General features: G+C 39.8%; 1 protein-coding gene and 1 pseudogene across 2 annotated transcripts in view; both read left to right on the top strand.

The window, feature by feature from the left end:
- Window positions 1-8,962: 8,962 nt before the first annotated feature.
- On the top strand, window positions 8,963-10,046 carry LOC309846880 (centrin-2 pseudogene; annotated as a pseudogene). The gene has a single exon. The product of its transcript is annotated as a centrin-2 pseudogene (transcript).
- Window positions 10,047-14,687: 4,641 nt separating this feature from the next.
- The window catches only part of FREM1 (FRAS1 related extracellular matrix 1), a 187,797-nt gene continuing 187,102 nt past the window's right edge, over window positions 14,688-15,382 (top strand). The window contains exon 1 of the mRNA XM_082695032.1: window positions 14,688-15,372. The gene's annotated coding sequence lies outside the window, so the exon portion shown is untranslated. The remainder of the gene's footprint in view (window positions 15,373-15,382) is intronic.

Raw genomic sequence — 15,382 nt, 5'->3', positions numbered from 1 at the left:
TGTCATGTAGTCTCTGAAAAGCCATGTTATATACTCAGGAGAGGATATGAATGAATAAGAGAAAAACACTTTCTTATTATTACAAATAATTTGACCTCCTGGAGCCCCTGAAATGGGCTTGGGGCCTCCAGGTATTCCTGGCCACTTTGAAGACTGTTGGCTTAGAAGATACTAAAGACATACATTACACCCTGAGTTGTGATGAGGGTACCTCCCATCAGAATGATACCTGAATCTCATTTAGGAATTGTAAAAATGTTTCGAGGTTGTTGTTTAAAGACCTGATGAGTTAATGATAATCTCCCATGAGCTCAACAATTATTCTGTTTAAAAAGTTGAGGAATAATTGGGATATAACATTGTGTTTGTTTAAGGTATACAATGTGTTGCTCTATGTCGTGACATGATTGCCACCATAGCATTAGCTAACAATTATTCTTCTAACTAAGCATGCTAATTTGTTTTCTGGGGAAATGAGTTTTCTCTACTTCCCTTTTATGGGAAGGGATTAAAAATATCTTTTTATAGTCAATATCTTTTTATAGACTCCTCTGATTTATTTCTCTATTGGCTTATTTGTATAATTGGTGACTAGGTTACCAATTTCTTCAGAAAGCTTAAGAGGAATAATTTAGTTTGACACAAGTGAAAGATGGTAAGCTGGGGGAGGGGCAGAGGAAGAAGGAGAGAATCTCAAGCAGACTCTCCACTGAGCACAGAGCCAGACTCCGGGCTCGATCTCATGACCCTGAGATCAAGACCTGAGCCAAATCAAAGTCAGACACTTAACCAACTGAGCCATATGCCCCCTCAGAATATGTTTTTTAAATAAAACATATAAAAATATAACTAAAACATATAAAAATAAAACAAAAACAATAAAACATATGAAAATAAAACAAAAACTAGTACTTTTTCTGAAAAACATTTTGTATCTGCATTATTGAAGAAAATTTACCACACTCAATTTTTCCAAAGTGTCCTGTTTTCTATGTAAATTGGTAGTTAACATCCATAGAGTATTTGTTAGGCTGGACTTAGCATGTGAGTGCTTTGCATGCATTAGCTAATCTAATGGCATTGGCTTGTCACTCCAGAGGTTACGAGAGGAGCGTATTGATCCAAAAATTCATGTCAACTCCTGCAGGTGTCTAAAGGGTTAATCCTTGTTGTATACACTGGGTAATTCAGATTCTGAAAGATGAGGACACTTCTCCAAGGTCACACTTCTTGTCAATGCCAAGGCTTTCCTGCTGTCCCTGATTCCATGCATGGCTAAGCCACTCTGTTATTCTTTTATAAATCTATTATATAACACTAATGTGGTGAATTCAAAATCTCTGCCTTCTTGGAGGTGCTTCAGTTGTGAACCAGTGATGTTTTATGCTGAAGACAGAGCTTTGAAAGTGAGCGTCCACAGCAGGAGTAGTTAGAGCTGGGCTGTGCAGCGTACAGACCATTCTTCAGCAGTTTGGAGCAGCGGGGACCCCAACACGCTGAGGACTACTCGAAACCACTCCACATGGAAATGCTGAGATCGATGAGCCACTCCTGCCAGTCTTACCATACAGGAATTAAAAGTCACAGAATATATTGCAGAAGCACAAGCTACATAATATGGAACCCTGGCTTGGAGTCAAAGGACCTGGATTCATGCTTCATTTCCATCATGAGTTCTGGGAACTTGGACATACCTCTGGGTTTTGAATTTCTCTTCTGTAAAATGAAGACCCACCACCGGTTCATCTCTGTCATCCCTTAAAAACTCTGTGAGTACATTCTCTGATTAGAAGCCGCAAAGACAGCCTCTTGGTACGGAAGCACAGCTAAAAGTCATTGATTTTTCTGTGAGATGGACAGAAGAATAATGTCAAAATTACAGAGTTTATAATGGTCAAATGTCTATGAATGAGCTTTGGAACTGGAAGAAACCTCCAAAACCTTGTACTATGGGTATTATGTGCGATATTCAGTTAGAGTGTTGTATGCTTTTCTGAAGTCAGCCACACTGGAGTAAGTTAGAACATTCACATCTTTTTTCACTTCATGTTTTGAAAGTGATGCATGTTGGATGCTGCAGTTTATGCATTTAAAACCTTCAGTAACGGTCACTCTAAGAATCCAGGGTTTTATACACACTTGATAGAATACACTTTTCTTCCTTTCTTTCTTTCTTTCTTTCTTTCTTTCTTTCTTTCTTTCTTTCTTTCTTTCTTTCTTTCTTTCTTTTCTTTCTTTTTAAAGGTTTTATTTATTTGAGAGAGTGAGCAAGCAGTGAAAATAAGGGGGGAAGGAACATAAGGAGAAGCAAATTCCTTGCTAATTAGGGAGCCCAACCTGGGGCTCCATCCCAGGACTCTGGGATCATGACCTGAGCCATAGGCAGACAACCAACTGAATGAGCCATCCAGGTGCCCCTACAATATACTTTCTATTAAAGATGGTGAAGAATCAATTCTACAGATGTCACTATTTAAGAAGATGAAAAGATTTAGCAAAATATCCCCTTGGTTCTAAAGTGCCTTTGTAGAAATTGAGCAAGGTAACCCGTCAATGGAAAAGCAGGGACTGGATAGATCATAAATTCCTCCTCCACTCGCTGTGGCCACGAGCACTGGTTTTGCTGAAGTATGGCTGGTCAGATATTTCATGAAAAGAGTGTGTTGAAGAATAAATTTAGGTTTTGAGTTTTTTTCCTGGGATGGAGTTTCTGGGATCCATTCAGGGCTTTTTGATCCCTGGCAATCATAACTGTGACGGATTCAGGCATCATTTGTAGCATTTGGAGATGATAAAGTATCTAGAGTATGTTTTAGGTTCAAACGGTTGCTGGTGATGGGTAGCTAAATGTCCTACTAGATTAAAGTTCAACAATTCTTGAAAGACTTACATTCCCATTCCTCGGAAATAAACAATTAAAAATTTGCACATGAAAATAAAGACAAAAAGTTATTTTTCATCCATGATGAGAAGCTAGTGTTCGTACTCGTCCCAGGCATCCAGGGCCTCTGTCAACAACACTTACCCTACAATGCTCTGGAGGGACCACGGTAAGAGAAACAGAAGATGTCAGGAAATTCTCTGTTATTTTTCAGCGATAGCCTTCTTGAGACGAGGACATCAGATAATAGGAAGATAATGAATGGGATACCTTTATCATTGACAACTACACCCCTGGGGAACAAGATAAAACTACTCTGAAGACAATGACATTGATAAAGACGCTGCAGAAAACACCCAGGGTGCCCGCTGGAGACTGGGGCTGAATGTGAGAGTGATTGCAATTGACCAAGGCCCAGAAGAGCAAGGAGCCATGTTGGATCATCCAGGACATGTTGGGGAGGGCAGCTGATGGCGACCACACATGCTCATACTGCCAACAGCAGTATGTCTCCAGGGATTGGAGGGGACCACTGAGGACCTGCCGTAGCCTACCCAAATCACAACAATAACCAGAGATGTGGGCCCCTTCCCATTTAGAGTGATCCAGCAAATGCAAATCCAACATTTGTTTAAACCCTCTAGCATCTCTCCAATGCCGGCAGCCCAAAGCCCATGCTCCTTGGCAAGGCATAAAAGGCTCTCCCAACTCTAGGCCTTGCCTGCCTATCTCACTTCATCTCCCATTACCCTTGGCCGCATGCTTAAGCTGCCCCGATGTCCAGCTTCTTTTACTTTTCTCCTTGTAGCACACTGCTCTTATCTCCATGCCCTTGGTCTTGCAGAGCGCTCTTGTTGAAATGATCTCTACCTCTTTCTCTATCTGCGCTGTCCTTTGCCTCATTTGAGAGTCAGCCCCGGCATTTATGTCCTCTCAGAAGGCTTCTCTGAATGTTCTTCTGCCACATCCTGGTTCAGAGTACGTCCTAGATTCTCCTGTAGAAGCTTCTGTACATACTATCATTTAACCTGCCTTCTTCAATTATCATTATTATTATAATTTTATGTTGTCCCTCTTTTAGATTCAAAGCTTCTTGAGAGCAGGGACTGTACTTTGGGTAGATAATCCTCCATGAGTGTCTTGTGTTTCTGCATGTCTCATGAACAGAGGTACTGACTGCCTTTATTTTTGTACTCCCCTTTCAAGGTTGTTGGAGCAAATGGCCTTAGAGGTAGAAAGTGTCTCCCTCTAGAGCAGTGTCTCCCTCTACAGCAGAGAGCAGATTTGTTTATTGTCCAGTAAAATAAAGATACTGTCTTCCTCCAGAACAAATGGTAAGTAGGCTTGCTGCCCATAACAAAATATTCAGGTTCCCTAAACTCGAGATTCCTCTTTTGTAGTGTACATCACTGCAGATGCAAGTCTCGTATGACCCTCTTTACACTGTCTTGCGGGTGCAAATGTTCATACATGGGTGATAGCTATTGTTGTAAGTAATAGACTATCCTTTGCCACAGACCCATGAGTCTTCTGTCTTCCACCAGCATCCATGAAATTGTAGCAGGCTAACTTGTTCGCTTTCATGGAGGATAAAATCCAAGACAATTCATAATTCTTAACATATATTCATCGTTACACTTCCAACACTGAGATGGTGCCCAGCATGTGGTGAGTACTTAGTGTTAGATGAATGTATGAACTGACCTCATGCTAGAGAGAAAAAGTAAGAAAGGGTAGCACAAAGTGATCCTCCCACTCAGATCCTATCTTGTAACTACATCTCTGCTTTCTGCTTATCTGTCTCATCTCCATTATGTCTGCAGTGGACTCCAAGATGGCTCCCAGAATCTGTTGGTTTCCTAACTACATTTTTATTAGTGCCAGGAGAGAGGGTGCAGACCCTTCTGTGGTACTGTCTCGGAGCACATACTTAAGTTTATCATTGTCATCAATGCCATTTCTTTTTTTTTTTTTTTAAAGATTTTATTATTATTATTATTATTAATTTCTTTTTTTTTTTTTTTTTGACAGAGAAAGACACAGGAAGAGAGGGAACACAGCAGGGAGAGTGGGACAGGGAGAAGCAGGCTTCCCGCAGAGCAGGGAGCCCAATGCAGGGCTTGATCCCAGGACCCTGGGATTGTGACCTGAGCTGAAGGCAGAGGCTTAACCCACTGAACCACCCAGGTGCCCCCATCAATGTCATTTCTTACTTGCTTGCCAGGGCAGGATACAGTGGTACATTTTGTATAATTGAAGTTAAATAATTTATATAATTCCTTTGAATTATTGGTCTTAAAAATAGACAATATCAAAAACATTGTCTATTAAGCTCTACAAACCACAGGACTGTATGGTGCGGGGATTCAACTGAGGAGAGGACATAACTAAAAACTTGTAGCTTCTTGTGAACAGGGCTTGATGTATGTCATTTATGTCGGAGATGCTGGAATGGCTTTTTGACATTGCATCTTCTTACTTCATTCCCATGTAGTATGGCAAATTTTGTCACGAGTTTGGAAGGTGAAAGGACCTGGATAGGGGCAAGTGCTCATAGCTAAGGAACCAGAGAAAGCATCGGTAGACTCCAGAACGGCTAACTTGTAATTTTTTATCTCTTATTTGAAGCCAAGTTTATTCTGTGCACTTGAATATCATAATTTCTCTTAAATAGTACAGGCTATCAAGTTACCACATTACGTACAAACATTTTGAGAGGTGTGTTGGTCTTATTTGAGGGAAGACCCTCAACATGTTCTTAGACATGGGGAAATGTTTCCAATTTTTAAAAAATTGATTTTAGAAGAACTTTAAATAAGGGCTATTAGTCCTAAGATTCAGAAGAGGTAGTCTGAAATTCTGAACAAAGGAAACTTTAGGAAAAACAGCTTTTCATTATATATACTTTCCCCCATCTCAAACAGATTTGGTTGGGTGGGTTGATTGTAAGCAGGTTGGGAACCTGTAATTGTACTTGTCAGTAAAGACATGAGGTTTTTTCCCCTAAACGATAACAAAGAATGTTCCTCGCTTGATTAACCAGTCTTCAAATTATGCTAAATACTTAGTGATTTTAGGCTTGTGGGTAAGAATTAAAAAAACAAAACAAAACAAAACACCAGTGGCTTTAAAAAAAAAAAAAACTGACCCACAAATACTGTTATTCTTTTTTTTTTTTTTTAAGATTTTATTTATTTATTTGACAGAGAGAGAGATCACAAGTAGGCAGAAAGTCAGGCAGAGAGAGGAGGAAGCAGGCTCCCTGCCAAGCAAAGAGCCCAATGTGGAGCTCGATCCCAGGACCCTGAGATCATGACCTGAGCAGAAGGCAGAGGTTTTAATCCACTGAGCCACCCAGGCGCCCCTTGTTACTCTTTTTTTAAAAAACCAACTTGACCATTGTTGAGTAATACAGTTCAGCAGTGTTAAGTATATTCACACTGTTGTGAAATGGATCTCCAGAACTTTTTCATCTTATGTGTGTGAATTACTTTACCCGTTAAATAGCAACCCTTCTTTTTCCCCCTTCCCCCAGTTCCTGGCAACCACCATACTACTTTCTCCTTTTATGAATCTATTTTAGATAACCTCATACAAGTAGAATCATATAGTATTTGTCTTTTTGTGTCTGGCTTATTTCACTTAGCATCATGTCCTCAATTTCTATTTATATTTTCATATGTGGCAGGATTCCCTTCCTTTTTAAGGCTGAATAATATTATTCCATTGTATATATATACCACATTTTATTTATCCATTCATCTGTTGATGAGCAGTTTGTTTCTACCTTCTGTCAACTGTGATATGAAATATATGTGTGCAGGTATATTTTTAAGACCCTGCTTTCAATTCTTTTGGTTATATACCTTGAGGTGGGATTCCTGGATCATATTTTTTAATTAATTATTTTCATTAACATACAATGTATTATTTGCCCCAGGGGTACAGGTCTATGAATCATCAGGCTTACACAATTCATAGCACTCACCATATCACTTACCTTCCCCTCCCCAATGTCCATAACCCAATCACCCTCTCCATAAATCCCATCTCACCAGCAACCCTCAGTTTGTTTTGTGAGATTAAGAGTCTCTTATGCTTTGTCTTTCTCCCGATCCCATCTTGTTTCATTTTTTCTTTTCCTATCCCCCAAGGCCCCCACTCTGCCTCTCAAATTCCTCATATCAGGGAGATCATATGATATTTGTCTTCCTCTGATTGACTTATTTCACTCAGCGTAATACCCTCTAGTTCCATCCACGTTGTTGCAAAAGGCAAGATTTCATTTCTTTTGATGGCTGCATAGGATTCCATCGTATATATATACCACATCTTCTTCATCCATTCATCTGTTGATGGACATCTAGGTTCTTTCCATAGTTTGCTATTGTGGACATTGCTTGTATAAACATTCAGGTGTACATGCCCCTTCGGATCCCTACGTTTGTATCTTTAGGGTAAATACCCAGTATTGCAATTGCTGGGTCATAGGGTAGCTCTATTTTCAACTTTTTGAGGAACCTCTATGCTGTTTTCCAGAGTGGTTGCACCAGCTTGCGTTCCCACCAACAGTGTAGGAGGGTTCCCCTTTCTCCACAGCCTCTCTGACATCTGTTGCTTCCTGACTTGTTGATTTTAGCCATTCTGACTGGTGTGAGGTGGTATCTCATTGTTGTTTTGATTTGTATTTACCTGATGCTGAGTGATGTGGAGCACTTTTTCATGTGTCTGTTGGCCATCTGGATGTCTTCTTTGCAGAAATGTCTGTTCATGTCCTCTGCCCATTTCTTGATTGGATTACTTGTTCTTTGGGTTTTGAGTTTGATCAGTTCTTTATAGATTTTGGATACTAGCCCTTTATCTGATATGTCGTTTGCAAATATCTTCTCCCATTCTGTCAGTTGTCTTTTGGTTTTGTTAACTGTTTCCTTTTCTATGCAAAAGCTTTTGATCTTGATGAAGTCCCAATAGTTCATTTTTGCCCTTGCTTCCCTTGGCTTTGGCGATGTTTCTAGGAAGAAGTTGCTGTGGCTGAGGTTAAAGAGGTTGCTGCCTGTGTTATCTTCAAGGATTTTGATAGATTCCTTTCTCACATTAAGGTATTTCATCCATTTTGAGTCTATTTTCATGTGTGGTATAAGGAAATGGTCCAGTTTCATTTTCCGGCATGTGGCTGTCAAATTTTCCCAACACCATTTGTTGAAGAGACTGTCTTTTTTCCATTGGACATTCTTTCCTGCTTTATCAAAGATTAGTTGACCATAGAGTTGAGGGTCTATTTCTGGGCTCTCTTTTCTGTTCCATTGATCTATGTGTCTGTTTTTGTGCCAGTACCATACTGTCTTGATGATGACATCTTTGTAATGGAGCTTGAAGTCTGGAATTGTGATGCTACCAACTTTGGCTTTCTTTTTCAACACTCCTTTGGCTATTATTTGTTCCATCTCTTTAAAAAATTTGATGGTATTTTGATAGGGATTGCATTAAATGTGTAGATTGCTCTATATAGCACAGACATTTTCACAATGTTTGTTCTTCCAATCCATGAGCATGGAACATTTTTCTACTTTTTTGTGTCTTCCTCAATTTCTTTCATGAGTACTATTGGATCATATGTTAATTCTATATTTAAATTTTTTTTTTTTTTTTAAGGAAACTTCAGGTTGTTTTCTTCAGTGGTTGCACCATTTTCTGATCCCACCAACAAACAGTACATAAGGGTCTCAGTTTCTCCATGTGGAATACTTTTTTTTTTTTTAAGATTTTATTTATTTATTTGACAGAGAGAGAGATAGAGATAGAGACAAGTAGGCAGAGCAGCAGGCAAAGAGAGGGGGAAGCAGGCTCCCTGCTGAGCAGACAGCCCAATGTGGGGCTCTATCTCAGGACCCCGAGATCATGACCTGAGTTGAAGGCAGAGGCTTAACCCACTGAGCCACCCAGGCAGCCCTCCATGTGAAATTCTTAAAGACTATCTTTCCTCCTTGAAAGATTCTCTGGGGATTATGACCAGAGTTACCATTGTTTTTTTGTTTTGTTTTTAGTTTTTGAATTAAAAAAAAAAATATGTTCAAGGGGACGGTGGGAACAGCGCCCAATCAGTGTGTACGTCGGTTGCCGTAACAACGGCCCACGGAGTCCACCCCCAATGGCCTCTAACTTTAAGAAGGCAAGCATGGCATCGTCTGCCCAGCGAAAAAGGATGAGTCCTAAACCAGAGCTCACCGAAGAGCAGAAGCAGGAAATCCGGTAAGCTTTTGACCTCTTTGATGCAGATGAGACTGGGACCATAGATGTTAAGGAACTTAAGGTGGTGATGAGGGCTCTGGGCTTTGAACCCAAGAAACAAAAGATCAAGAAAATGATAAGTGAAATTGATAAGGAAGGGACGGGAAAAATGAACTTCAGTGACTTTTTGACTGTGATGACTCAGAAAATGTCTGAAAAAGATACCAAAGAAGAAATCCTGAAAGCCTTCAAGCTCTTCGATGATGATGAAACTGGGAAGATATCATTCAAAAATCTAAAGCGCGTGGCCAAGGAGTTGGGTGAGAACCTCACTGATGAGGAGTTGCAGGAAATGATCGATGAGGCTGATCGAGACGGAGATGGAGAAGTCAACGAGCAGGAGTTCCTGCGCATCATGAAAAAGACCAGCCTTTACTGAGATCGGTCTCTTCTTTTCATATTGTGTGAAACCTGGGTTTTGAGAACATAAACTATTTTCTCCTACTCACCTCCCTGTATGACTTCAGTAACAATCTTGGATCTCTTTTAGGTACCTGAAAGTGTTCTTTGACATTTAAGTTCTTTGTAAGGTGATCTGCTGATTGCTTCAATTCCTCAGAGCAGAACAAGAGCACATTAGGGTGGTGAAAAGGGTCTTAAAGCTTTCACCCACCTGCACTCCTGCCTTTTAATCACCTCACTCGTTCGTGCATTTCCACACTGATGCCACCACAGAATGACTTCTTAGACAAGCACATGTTGTACCCACGCCACCAGACACAAGGGGCATCTCCTTGATGTTTCTAGTTATAACTGACAGCTGAGTGCAGCTTTCTCTTTTATAAAACCCAGTGAACCTACTCACGTGCATTTGGATGTGTATTTGTGCTATTTGTTTTGTCTTAAAAATAAAGCTTTTCTTAATTTAAAAAAAAAATATGTTCAAGTTTATTTTTTAGAGCAGTTTTAGGTCCACAACAAAACTAAATAGGCTGCTAAGTTTTCAACTTAGGATGCTAAGTTGTCAACTATCTAAAACTCCTACTTCTTCCTCAGTCATCCTCAGGTTTTTCTGCTAGAACTGATATGGAAGATTACATTCTTCCTTTTGGATTGCAAACCATAGGAATATAGGTCTGGGGGGCTGGCTGTCTTCTATCCCTTGAAAAAGCCTATACAAGAACACTGATCATGGTGAGCATTTCATAATATATCTACACAAGTTGAATTGCTGTTTCACACACTTGAAGCTAATATAATATTATATGCCAACTCTACTTCAGTTAAAATTTTTAAAAAGCAGAAGGAAAAGCTTGTACTTACTAGGAGAAAATAAGGTTACTAGACCAAGTGAAACAAAGCAGAGCTTGTCAGTGGAAAGACAGACAACTGATGGTATGGTTTGAGCCCTGAGATCCACTCAAGTTATTAGAGTTGTCAGGACTGGGGTGCCTGGGTGGCTCAGTGGGTTCAGTGGCTGCCTTCGGCTCAGGTCATGATTCCAGGGTCCTGGGATAGGGCCCTGCATCAGGATCCCAGCTCACTAGGGAGCCTGCTTCTCTCTCTCCCTCTGCCTGCAGCTCTGCTTACTTGTGCTCTCTATTTCACTGTCAAATAAAGTCTTAAAAAAAAAAAGAGTTATCAGCACTAGTTGAGTTAATAAATACAGGTATGGTGAACATGTTCATAAAGGGGTATATGTTCAATAGATATTAGCTATCCTTAATCACATCTCAATATACAGGTATTTCTCTATATGTTCTTATCTCCTCCGGTGGTATTGTAAGATTTCTGAGTGCAGGCACGTGGTCCTCCCATGGTCTGTGCAGAACCTACCTTATACTAGGTTGAGTTCCCTTGTTGCAGAGAATTTAACAGATCAGCTCATTCCGATTCCTGCAAGACAAGTACAAGTGCGTGACTTCAGCCTCATATTTCTAAACAAGTTTGGGGTTTTGTTAGTAGATTTGTGCCATTTATTTCTAAGATGTGTAAAGTATCTTTTGCCTGTGGGTTTGTTGTTACTTTCAGAGTACAGTATTCTGACTTGGCCTAAGTTGCCATGATCTCTTTTTAAAAATGTAACAGCTATTTTTATTTTGATTCTTTATGATATAAAATTCATAATCTTTTGAGGCAGTTGGAGTTAAGATATTTTTCCAGAGTCAATCAGTGAAAACTCCTTACTCCTTATGTTATGCTTGGAAAGATAAAATTGGTCCTGGTGATAAGCTTTGAAAGATAAAATCACTCCCAAATCTCAGACAGTTGAAATGCAAAACATCGTAAAATTAAGTTGTTTATGTTGCCTTTGGTGCATTTTGCCTTGTCCTATAAAAGATGGACATAAAAAGGATTCCTGATGATTTTTTCACGTTTTCAATGTGTGTACAGAAACCTAATGTCTGATTACTTTAATACTAGCATTTGAAGCTGTGTTCAAGTTAATTACAGAAAAATGCATAGCCTATTTAATTTTCAATTGTGAGGGCACAGTGGAATAGAATGAGTCTGTTTATTCTGCTTTCCTGCTGGAATTTAGTGGACAAATGTGGACATGATAATGTGATAAGTAGAATTTTTAGTTTGACGTTTCCATTTCCATAAGCAATAGCTTTGAGATGGAGGATGGGAAACATTTACTCTAATAGATTCAGTGAAGGGCACTTGGGTGGCTCAGTAGTGTAAGCATCTGCCTTTGGCTCAGGTCATAATCCCAAGGTCTCCAGATTGAGTCCTTTGTTGGGCTCTGTGCTCTATAGGGAGTATGCTTCTCCCTCTGCCCCTCCTCCCACTCCCTCTCTCTCCCTCTCTCTCAAATACATAAATAAAATCTTAAAAAAAATATAACAGACTCAGTGAAGCACATGATATGAGTATCAGCCATCATAAAATGAAAGGTCCCAAATCTTCTTTCAGACCTCCAGCTGGACCACTGGCTCCTAACATAAAGTACCGGGAGGATCCCTTTGTTAACAGGTGTATTACTTAGTGTGTGTTTGGGAAAGTCTGTTCCTTCCCGCTGAGAAGATATTTAAAAGATATTTTATAGACTCCTATCTTTTATGAATAATAAGGTTATTTTCTTCCTTTCCAATCCTCATGCCTTATTTTTTATTCTTGACTTACTGTATTGGCTAGGATCTCCTATCCAATGTTGAATTGTGGGAAATGTAGCAGGCAATTTTGTCCTGTTCCTCCTTTAGTAGTTGCTAAAATTTTACCATTAAATGTAAGATTTCTGATTGATGTCTCTGATCATGTAAAAAGACTTCCTTTCTATTCCTAGTTGCCTAATAATAGTTTTTTTGTTGTTCTTAGTGAATGAGTATTGAATTTTACTGAGTAGTGTTCTTCTGCATTTATTAAGACAATCGTTTGGCTTCTTTTCTCCTTTAAAATACAAAACTGAAAAAAACAAAACAAAACAAAAAACCTACGGGGCACCTGGGTGGCTCAGCTGGTTAAACGGCTGCCTTCGGCTCAGGTCAGGTCACGATCTCAGGGTCCTGCGTTTGAGCTCCGCATCAGGCTCCTTGCTCAACAGAGAGCCTGCTTCTCCCCTCGCTCTGTCTGCTGCACTGCCTACTCATGCTCTTTCTCTGTCAAATAAATAAATAAAATCTTTAATAAAAAGAATATGAAACTGCTAGATGTATTCATTTTGAACCATCCTTGCCATCCTGAAATAAACCATATTGTCATAGTATCTTTCCAAATAGATTTGTAAATATGTTAGTTAGGATTTTGCACTTATGTTTAAGAGTGGTATCTGTCTACACTCTTCTGATTTTGAGCAGAGCACACCACTCTTCTTCCTGCCTTGCTGTGGCAGTGGGGGTGGGGGAGGGAGGATGATAGGGGAAGTGTGAGGGGGGTGGAGTGGGAGCTGGGGAGTTGTTTCATTCCCTATCCACCCTGTCAATTCCAGACCCTGAGCTCAGCAAGCCTCTGCCTCCAACATTCTTGGAGTTTCTGTTCTTTTCTGTTGTACAGGGTATTTGATTTTGCTTTTATTTTACTTACTTTTTTGTTTCGTTTTAAGTTGACCTATTTAGAGTATGACCCTTCTATTCTTTGTTGCAGCATTGCTCCCTGTAGTCATCAGGTTTTGTAGACTCAGGGGAAAACAATTTTCACAGGGCAATGTGCTGGTGCCCTTAGCAATGTTTAATAGGCACACTCCTAACCCACTCATGGGAGTTGTTGGTGAGGACGGTGGCTGTGCTTCTCAGACTGCTACATTCTCTAACAGGTCAGCAAAAATTATACATGTTACAGTCCAAAAAAGAATGCTAATCTCCAAAACATTTTATGTTTTTCATATCACTCCAACCCTGAGGTTAGAAATAGAATGATTTCTTTGAAATGCATTTTGTTCCTGCACAATAGCACATGCTTTTCAGGGAGGGATTCTTGGTTGTTCCTTTGCTTGTTCTTTTAAAACATTTGGCTTTGCATTTCAGCTTTTCAAGGGGTATTTTATAGAAGTTGATAATTGTGTAATTTTAATGGCCCCTATCCATTTGTGGGAGATTTAAGAGAGAGAGGGGGACTTCTTTGTATAAGCCGGTACTTTGGATATCAAGATGTTTTGGCGAGCCTGACTCTATCTGTCTATTCTAGAATATGTTCAGCAAAACATTAGGCCAATGTACACCAATTACATTAAAGAAAATTACATCTCCTGCAGACATTCTGAAATATGTCTCAATCTAAGTTGTTTGTTATTTTTGGTTTAGAATGCTGAAGGTATTTTTTTCCCCCACAGAAGTGATGTAAAACGTTTATTTCCATAAACTTTATTTAGCCCAGATGTTGTGAGAAGCATATTGACGCAACTGCCTATTGTCATTCCTTTATCAAATGGATTTCGGGTCTCAACTAATAGTATCTACAATCATTTCTTTGCAGTTAAGATATCCACAAGCTGGTAAATTTTTAAGTTCAGTCAGAGAGCAAAATCATCTATCACACTGTGTTTCCTGTTATTAGTAAGGCTTTATTTCTTGCCCTTTCGAGATTAGTACTCGAATCATACATTGTCACTATATTTTGTTTCCTAATGATGGTTTAGTGAACAAAGTTTGTTTACTTATGGAGAACCTTGTGTTTCTTCAAGAAGTTTCATCCATTTATTATTGGAGCAAATGGGATGAAACAAGATATTCTTTTTTTTTTTTTTTAAGATTTTATTTACTCATTTGTCAGAGAGAAAGAGAACACAAGTAGGGGGAGCTTTTTGTTTTTTAAAAGATTTTATTTATTTATTTGTCAGAGAGAGAGCACAAGCAGGGGGAGCAGCAGGCAGAGGGAGAAGCAGGTCCCCGCTGAACACGGAGCCCAACGGGGGACTCAATCCCAGGACACTGGGATCATAACTTGAGCTGAAGGCAGATGCTTAACTAACTGAGCCACCCAGGCATCCTGAGTTGAGAGATTCTTGAAGATTTTAAAGTTCTGGTGACATTGAGTAAGTGTATATATACACCCCTCCTTCCTAAGGTATCCATAAAGCATATTGTAAAATAAAATAATTGTTCTTCTCTTTCCTTCCTTCCTTTCCTCCCTTCCTCCCTCCCTCATACAATTTTTTTCCCCTTTCTTTTCACTTTCCTTCTTTCTTCTCATTGTTTTCAAGGAAAACAAGGGATATGGCTTGTCACCTTGTGCCAGGGAACCACAATCTAGGGGAGACTGGGTTTACAGCGCCTTGTTCTTTTCGCTGAAGTTTAGAACAACCAGACATGTCTCAACAGAAACATTTCCCCCAAAGTGAGATAATACTTGGACTTCTCTATTTATGGTCAATTTAAAAGTTGGGACAGATGGCATGCTATTACTTTTTTTTTTTTCTGATGGAGATGAAACACAGGAAGACATTTCATTACGCAGTTGTCAGGGAGCAAGACTTTTACCTGCCCACTGAACCCTGGCAAGTTTAATGAAATGAATTTCTGCAGGGCTGTTTCTTGACCTGTGCTGTGTCTCAGTCGACGGGGTCACGCACCCTGTATCAATGAGATGAGATGACTGGAACGTTTGTGACTTTTTAAAAAGAAGTCCAACACGTGGAAAGCCCTGTAGGTTGAACCCCGAAGGAGGGACTTACAAACAGAAGCTCCTCTTTTTCTTTAAAGGCTGTGACAAGAGTTAAAAGGGGCCAGTTCCCCGGCCTCCCCCTTTCGGGAGTGCCCGCCGATGCATCTTGCCTGAATTTGAATAAAAACCTTTCCGGGGAGGAATGTGTTTGAAGAAAAGAGGTTGGTGGGG

This window comes from Mustela nivalis (genome assembly GCF_964662115.1).
Source record: "Mustela nivalis genome assembly, chromosome: 13".
Lineage (NCBI taxonomy): Eukaryota > Metazoa > Chordata > Mammalia > Carnivora > Mustelidae > Mustela > Mustela nivalis.
Note: the sequence above shows the minus strand (reverse complement) of the source record. Positions and strands in the feature narration are given on the sequence as shown.